The 8,514-nt window shown below is 46.1% G+C and overlaps 1 long non-coding RNA gene across 1 annotated transcript; it reads left to right on the forward strand.

Moving 5' to 3' along the window:
* The first annotated feature begins 223 nt into the window (after nt 1-223).
* LOC147581162 (uncharacterized) lies at nt 224-3,601 on the forward strand. Its single transcript, XR_015251488.1, has 2 exons — nt 224-403; nt 3,112-3,601. It is a non-coding gene; the product is annotated as an uncharacterized LOC147581162 (long non-coding RNA).
* The last annotated feature ends 4,913 nt before the right edge of the window (nt 3,602-8,514 follow it).

Genomic DNA, 8,514 nt, shown 5'->3' on the forward strand with positions numbered 1-8,514 from the left:
GAGCCCCAGGGAACGTCTCAAAAGTCTACCCCCGGCAGCACCCAGGAGAACCGCGCCCCCAAAGTGGTTTCGGCTGGCACCGCACGGACGTCGCCCTTGGGCGACTCCCCTCCCGAGTCAATTCCTCCCGAATCTACGAGCTTTCAGCCCGCTGCGCCCGAGCCCCTCCCCGGCGCGAGGCGGGCAGCTCGCCCTGCTCACCTTCGTCCCGGGCGCGGCGGCGGGGGCGGGGGCGGGAGCCCAGGGCGCGGGCGCCGGCCACGGGTCGCGCCGGGCCACCAGTCGCTCCCTCAGTCTCCGCGGCAGTTGGTCCAGTAGTTTCGGAAGCCCGGGCTCCGGCTCCGCGGAGAGCGAGTCGGCGTGAATGGGAGCTAGCGACCGCGCTGTGCGTGCGCGCGTGAGAGTAAGAGGCGGGCGGGCCCCACACGCGGGCAGCGGCGGCGGCTGCTGGGTCCCGGGCGGGAGCCGGAAGGGGGAGGAAGCGGGCGAGAAGTAGTGGAGTTTAGGGCGCGTTTCCTGCACTTCGCCGGGAGGCTGGGGCCAGGTGCGGCAGGGCGCGCTCCCGCGGCGCAGGCACGGCACGGGCAGCCGCCGGAGCCCGAGTCCACGCAGTGCCCGGGCCCGCAGCCGCTCTGCGGGAGGAGGTGCGCATCCTCCTCGCCCCACGCGGGCACTGGCGCGGCCCCGGACTCTGAGCGCCAAGGGGAGAGCCTCCGGTGTCCTCGGTGACAGCTCCTTGGGCAGCCTGCTCCCTCCCGATCCGCCCAAAAGAGCAACAGTCAGGGCGGCTGGGATCTTCCCTTCCTGGGTCTCGGAGCCGCGGTGCCAAGCGGTGCCGGCGCCCCGCTCCCCGCGGCTGGCGCTGTCACGGCCGCCGCCCGGCCCCCGGCGCGCCCGAGCCGGCAGCTGCCTCCCGGAGACGTGCCCAGCTGTGTGCGCGTGTGTGTGTCTAAGCGAATCTCTTCCCCTCCATCACTCGGCGCGCGGGAGGGACCGGGTCCCCGGCGACCAGCTGCAGAGTGGCTGCCAGTCCACACCCTCCCGCTCTCTCCCCACCCACCCCGCCCCTACTCCTCGCCCTCCGCCTCCTCCCCGCTGCTCCTCCTCCAGCAGGCGCTCCCGAGCTCCCAAAGGCGGTGAGAAACCGCAGCGAAAGGGGCGGAGAAGGGTGGGGAAGGAAGCGCAGGTGTCTTCAGTCGAAAGAGGGGCGCTCACACCGGGGCGGCTTGCTGAAGGGGGAGGGCAGGGCTCAGGCGGGGAAGGGGGAGGAGGGGATTTACCCCGAGGCCGAGGTCCTGCGGCCGAGCCGCCGCCCATCCCACCCGGGCGCGGGAGCTGCGGGCCGGCGAGGCGATGGGGAGGGGGGCGCGCAGGGCTCCCCCACCGACTGAGGCCGAAGCTTGGGGAACCCGCAGAAGTCACCAGGGTGGCAGAACCTAGGAACTTAGAAGTCGGAAGGACCCAATGTCTGAGGAGCTGAGATCGGTGTCCCTAGGGTGAGGGCCCTAGACGCGGAGCTTGGGGCATACAGGTGTCCAGGGAGCTGGCCTGTGGCTCTAGGTTGCCTATCAGGAGAGCTGGAGGCTGGGAGAGGGGTCGGGCGGCGGCGGCGGCCGTTCTCAGACTGCTGTATGCATCCGGAGTCGCAGGGGGCGATCACCGCCAAGCTGGGAAGCAGAGATCGTCGCTCAGCCTTTTTTTTTTTTCCGAGTCCAAATCCCAAAGCCCGAGAGGCACACTCGCCTTCCCCACGCGGTCTGTCCTGTCCCTCTTCCCTTTGCTCCCGGCAACACAGAGGGCCACGGAACTCGAGGTGCTGTTTACTGTGCCCTTTGCTAGATCGAAGGGATCCCACCAGATCCAGGCTGGTGTGGTGCTGCTTCTCTCTCAACTGTAGTCCCCTCCCTTAGTATCTATGGCCACCCAACCAAAATTTCCTGAAAAACTAATACCTTTCTTATTGACAAAGTTTTTTTTTTTCCTCTCTCTCTCTCTCTGGAGTTTCCTTTAAGCAAACAAACAAACAAATAAATACACCTCCCCCCCCCCCCCTTTGGCTGCTGAGGCATTAGGTCTCTCGCTAATTCCATAGTACAAATGCAACACACACTAAAGTCTTAGTCGAGAATCACGCATTATTGCTTCTGACGGCTTGTCTGTTTTCAAATGACAGTCACAGAATGCAAAGTTGAGTCAACCTGGGGGTCAGTGGAGAGGATTGTCCGTTTAATTACAGGTCTGTTAGAATGATCACTGGCAACAACACCAGAAAGAACAGGGGTGCTTTCTCCGGTATCCCTTTCTTTTTATATGGTAATTTCACACTGTTAATTCAGGCCATCTGAAAATGAAAGGTCGGATGCAATTGACAAGGCACAATATTTCTAGATTCTCCTTCAACAGCCAGCCCACCCCCCTTTCCTAGCCTTCCTCTTTTACCGTCACTTTGAAAGCTCAGGAGCTCGGATCTCAAACTGCACTTTATTTAAATTTCAGGAGACTGCCTGAAGGACAAAGCTGCTGAGTTCTAGAAAGAGATAACTTAAATGCAAGTAAACTTATTTACCAACTACTCACACAGAATCAGAAGCTCAGCAGCAACAACAGAATGTATATTGTTTAATATATTGAGCAGGAGGAAAAATGGCTGTTTGCCAGATATGTGATCCATTAACCTCTTTAGCTCATTGTTGGCAACAATAGCATACAATCACATTCTTATGTTTGAAAGACAAGGGATTGTTTTTTTCCCCCATCTCAAAATCACAATGCCACATTATAGTCTAAAAGAAACCTCAAACAATAAAAGTAATAAGAAAGGAAGGAACACAATTGGCTTTTTTTTTTTTTTTTTTTCTGAACAAACGTTGCTGTTCTGTTTTTCTTGAGGGGGAAAAATGCTGATAGGCAATAAACTCCACAAAGGCATGACAATAGATTTTGAAGAATGCCTCCCTCCCTCTATCAGTCCTTTCAATTAGTAAACTTTATTTAAAATGTTTGTATTATCTTTTTATTGGTATTCATTCTTTCTTTTGTGCTGGGAAGATTACTGAGAAGGATGATGGATTTGAGACAAATCTGGATTCTCATAATTCTGTCTTGCTTCAGGTTTATGTCTGGCAGAAGAGGAACATTCAGCAGCCTGTGCTTCTCAGCAGTCCTAACTTCTCCTCGGAGGATCCTTGGCTGGGTAGCTGATGGACTGCAAGATTGTCCAGTGGTTTTGCCTCTCTTGTGCAAGATCACAACTGGGGCTGGCAGCAGCTACAGACCCAGAAACTGAGAAGCAAAGCTCTAGAAAGGGTTTCTACCTTGCCTATGGTTGGAGTGTTAGATCGGGGTATTTGCACTGTTTTGTGCGCTGGTCTTCACTTCCCACAGACATTCTGGCCTTCCTGCTGTCTAGATAAAGTGCAGAGATGAGTGGTTGGGGTCTGTCATATTTAGTAGTAACATTTTGGTACCGTGCTAAATTAAAACTAAGCACTGGACAAAGTGGCATCCAAAAGATCTTTTTAAAATGCGGTTTTGAAAACAGTCCTAGAGTCTGGTTTGGTTTAGTTGCCAAAGCCAAATAAAGTGCACAGTAATGAAAACATTTGGTTAATTCGAGTGATCATTTGGTAAAGAACTTTTTTTCTGAGCATCATCACCCTCTCTTGTCTCATAAAGACGCAACTGTTAAATATTGTGCAGCTTATAGTTTTAATGGAGGCAGAGCCCCTCAGTTAAAGCATGAAAGTGTTTGTCATTATTAGGCAAGAGGGGATAGCTGACTTATTTTCCAATATCCATTTGGTTTTCTTTTTAACTAGCGAATCACTGACATCTAGATTCACTTGGATTAGCAAATATTCATTCAAAGGACCCCTCTAGGTGCCAACAACCAGAAACTGAAAGATGAATAAAATCTCCCCCTCAGGGGGCAAACTCAGTAATCACTAGAGTTATCAGCTATACATCTGGTGGACCTGGGGTCCTTCCCTTGTATGGAAATAAGCCCACGCACCCACATCTCCATACGCTATCACTGTATTTGAGCATCTCTTCCGTGAAAGTTGTGGTTTTCGTGTTATGCTATGGTATGTTTAAGTGGTTGGAAGGCTGAAATGATAAGGCCACGTGTGATTGTTGAAGAGGTGGGCCACAGGACAGGTGCATAAGCTATGAAGATGGTAAAGAGGATTCAACCTCTCTCAAGGTTTAGACCTGTGCCGGCCAATAGAAGTATGATGCCAGGCAGGAATGTGGGCCATAGATGCAATTTTAAATATGCTATAGTTAAAAAAGTAAAAGAAACAGGTGACATTAATTTCAATAATGTGTTTTATTTAAGTTTACATATATTTTAGATATTTCAACATATGAGAAATATAAAAAGTATTAATGAATTTTTTTTTTTTTAATTATGATAGGCAGAGTAGCTCCCATATCCTAATCCCTGGAACCTGTGAATATGTTACATTACCATGGCAAATGGGACTTTGCAGAGGTAATTAAGCTTATAGACCTTAAAATAGGGAGATTATCCAGGATTGTCTGGATGGACCCAAACTAATCAGATGAGTTTTTAAAAAGCAGACAAGAGGTGAAAAAAGAAGTCAGAGAAATTTAAAACATGAGAAGGATTCAACATGCTGTGGCTGGTTTAAGGGTGGAAGAACCAATATGACAAGGAATGCAGGTGGCCTTCAGGATCTGAAAGAGGCTTCCTTCTGATAGCCAGGAAAGAAATGAGACCTGCCCTACAACAATAAGGAACTGAATGTGGCCAACCACATGAATGATTCCGGAAGCAGATTCATCTCCAGAGCTCCAGAGAAGAATATAGCCCAACCGATATTTTGATTTTGGCCTTCTGAAACTCTAGACAGAGGGATCAGCTGAGCCATGCCGCACAACTTCGGGACCACGGAAATGTGACATAATAAGTAGGTGTTTTATAAGCCACTTCGTTTATGGTGATTTTTTACAGCAGCAGTGGAAAACTCATACACATACTAAATCTCAAAATCTGGGATGTATTTTACACTTACAGTCCATCTCAATATGGATTGGCCATATTTCAACTATTCAGTGTGGTGAATGGCTGCCATATTGGACAGTGTTAAGTCTAGACCAAGAGAAATCAAGATATCTAAGAAGTGCTAGGTTTGTAATCTAGATATAGCATCACTGTGTGGAGAAAGAAAAGGAGCAAGGAAGGGAGGAACTTAGCAAGATCTCTCTTGAGTCCCCATCCTTGGCCCATGGGAACGAGGTGTTCTTGGTGTAGAGAAAGCAGGCTACATTTTACAAGTCAGATTGTCCAAATTCATTGTACTTGGATAAATTTGCTTTATTAGTAGAGACTGTTAATAAAGTCTTTTTTGAATATTTCATCTCTGTCTCAGTTAAGTTTTGGAGCAATGAAGAGGAGTTGTTGCTTCCATTTGAATTCATGCTTAAGGCAGAGCATCAGTCATTTAATTCTAGTAATAGGGGTGGGGAAGGGCAGGTAAGAGTAACTGTAAAAGATCTCCAGGAGAAGAGTTATGTGGATTGATTTAGCATGCCTAGGAAGGTTGTTCCTCCCTACCAAGAAATTGCTTTTCAATATGAAACTTCTGAGGATCTACATTTTGTTTTCATTAAGAAGGGCAGCATGTTTTCCAATTCTAATTGCATTCCATGTTTAATTTTCTAAAAGCAGATTTTACCATCTTCACTGACAGGTAAGCATGTAAAAAGTAGAGCAGAAACTCTAGTATAAAATCTAGAGCAGAAACTAATCATATTTCTGGGACAAATGAAGCAGTGCAAAAGGGATGTTATATCAGCTATTAGCAGGTATTACCCTAGAACCGGTTCAGATTAGAAGAGTTAAATAGGAATTCCTATTGTAGAACTTCTTAGAGATTTTAGTATGCTAACGTGCGTTGTGAGGCTCTAATTATGCTGCACTTGCAAATATTATTTGACTATGGCACTTTCTTGAAGAACTAGTGATATATTGGAGACATTTTGGGAAACCACGGGCTAGAATATTCTGGAACCAGAAGAAGATAGAAAGATACTTAGACAAATAACCAGTGGGAGAAGCAATAGTCCCAGAATCCAGCCAATTCAGACTTCTATTACTCTACTGTAATAGGAGATGGGTTTAATAGTTTGAGGACTAATAATATTGAATTCCACTTTATCCCTGTGTCCCCCAAATGCATAGTGCTTGATACATGGAGTCACAACACAACAGAGTGAACAGTGACAAAAGTCCTTTATCAATACAAAGTCACTAGCAATCTCTACAAGGACAGTTTCAAAACAATCGTGAGGTGGGCTAAAGAAACACCCACCTGCCAAGGATTTCTCCAATGATTCCTCAAAACTCTCTAGCAGATACTGAATTGTCTACCCCATCATCTGTTTTTCTCCTTTTTTTCTTGGTAATGCAACAAGGGTGACCATATAATTTATCATCCAAACTAGGACACTCAAGAGAGAAAAAGGGGGAGCTATTAATAATTATGCCAGGACAACACACACAAAATAGACTTCCTGGCTAACTAGAACACATGGTCATCCTGAAAATAACTCCTGATTTTTAGCTGTATACTTATTGTTAGGAATAAAGACTCTGTTGTCCAGCCTCCTTCGTATTTGTGGGTGACCTCACGACTAAAATGGTACCAGATTACAGTGACTAGTTTTCCCCCAAAGTTTAACAAGGGTGTCCATATCTTGACCAATGTGGGTTTTCACTTATCAGGGTACATGACAGAAAATGGTTTTAGAACACTACACATAGAAGGTGTCTTTGCTGGGTTCCTTTCTCTTCCTGCTGGCTGGAATGTGGTTATTGTGGCAAGAGCTTTAGCAGCCATCTTGGACCATGAGGCAGCATGCCTCTCATATTCTATCATAAGGATGAAAGGAAGCCAAGTCTCTGATGAATATGGAGTGACCCTCTCAGCCCTGTCTACCTCTGGTCTATTGTGTAAGGAATCAATACACATTTGTCTTGAGTAATCCCATGTTATTTTGGAGTTTTCTGTTACTTGCGGTTCAATCTAATCCCAGGAGTTAAAACCTTATACAAATGCTGCCTAAAAACAATGTAATGTGAGCCACAAATGTAAGCCATATACATAACTCAAGTTTTTCCAGCCATTCTAAAAGGTAAAAAGAAACAGGTGAAAGTAATGTTAATGATATATTTTATTTAAATTGATGTTTCCAAAATATTATCTTTTCAATATGCAAGCCAATGCAAAAAATATTAATGCGATAGTTTACATGCTTTTGTTTCCTGCCAAATCCTCAAAATCCCATGTGTATTTTACACTTTCAGCATATCTCAATTTAGATTAACCACATTTTAAGTGCTCAATAGCCACATGTGGCTAGTGGCTACCATATTGGACAAGACAATTTTATACCATAAATAACCTCTCACCAATATATTTTCTATCTCTCCCTCTCTTCTTGCTTCTCTTCAATAGGTAGATATGGGTAAATAAAACTTTGTATCTTACATAACAACCACCACAACAAAATCACAACAGTAGAAACTGTCTCATTCTTACGTCCCAGAAGCTATTTATTTCTCTATTGTTTTTCTTTCCTTCACAGTTCTATTTAATTAAACTTGGCAATATCAGGTAACTCTGGTCTTGGAATAATGACACGAGAATGTCCATCAGGATACCACTTGATGCATTGCATCTCTGAGTGATGCTAAACCATCAGCAATCTTATTTTTAGGATGATTCTTTAGCAAATTGAGCTATCAGGAGTTGTTAATATTAGGACCAAAACCCACTGTGTTCTGCCACAAGGAATTTAGCAAATGATTTAAGAGGATCACTTTTAGTAGAATCAAGGTTATTCCTCTAATGGAGGACAATCTCCCTTCCTTTGAGACATATGTTAAAGAGAGGGAGAGAAAGGGAGTTGTTAGAGAAGGCCCCTTGGGAGTTGAGCCTACACTGGCCACCCCTTGGGTGGGGTTATGAATGCGTACATTGACTATCATGTGTGGAACAATGGAAAAGTGTCTTCAGCAGGTAGGCTTTATCAAGTGCAGCATGATCTCACTTATCCAGAGTCCAGCGTTCCAGCATCAGGAATGGTGTCAGATACAAACGGAAGAAAACAGAACTTGTATCTAACAAAAGAAGTAACTGTGAGTTTTGTGCATTCTGAACATGGTTAAGAAGAGCCAAAGGCATGAAGGTTACAGCAGATGAGCTGTGATCGATTAATTCTCCAGCAGGAGGGAAGAAATCTTGTGGCTTGATGATGATGTATATAAAAGGTCAGTCTTTTCATGTAGAAACCAAGAAGCTCAGATGACATGACAGGGATCCAACTAGATAAGAAATAAGAAAGGCAGAGGGAAAGGGAAAGCAAGCAAAGGGGATTGTACGTGGAAGCTCTTGTGGACTGTGGGGAAGAATGATGCAGGGGTGAAGTTCAGAGTTAATATCGGTGGTCCAATGGGTGTCAGGGTGCCACGTATAATTAAATCCT

Source organism: Puma concolor, chromosome B2 (assembly GCF_028749965.1).
Source record: "Puma concolor isolate L17-30 chromosome B2, mPumCon1.1.hap2, whole genome shotgun sequence".
Classification (NCBI taxonomy): domain Eukaryota; kingdom Metazoa; phylum Chordata; class Mammalia; order Carnivora; family Felidae; genus Puma; species Puma concolor.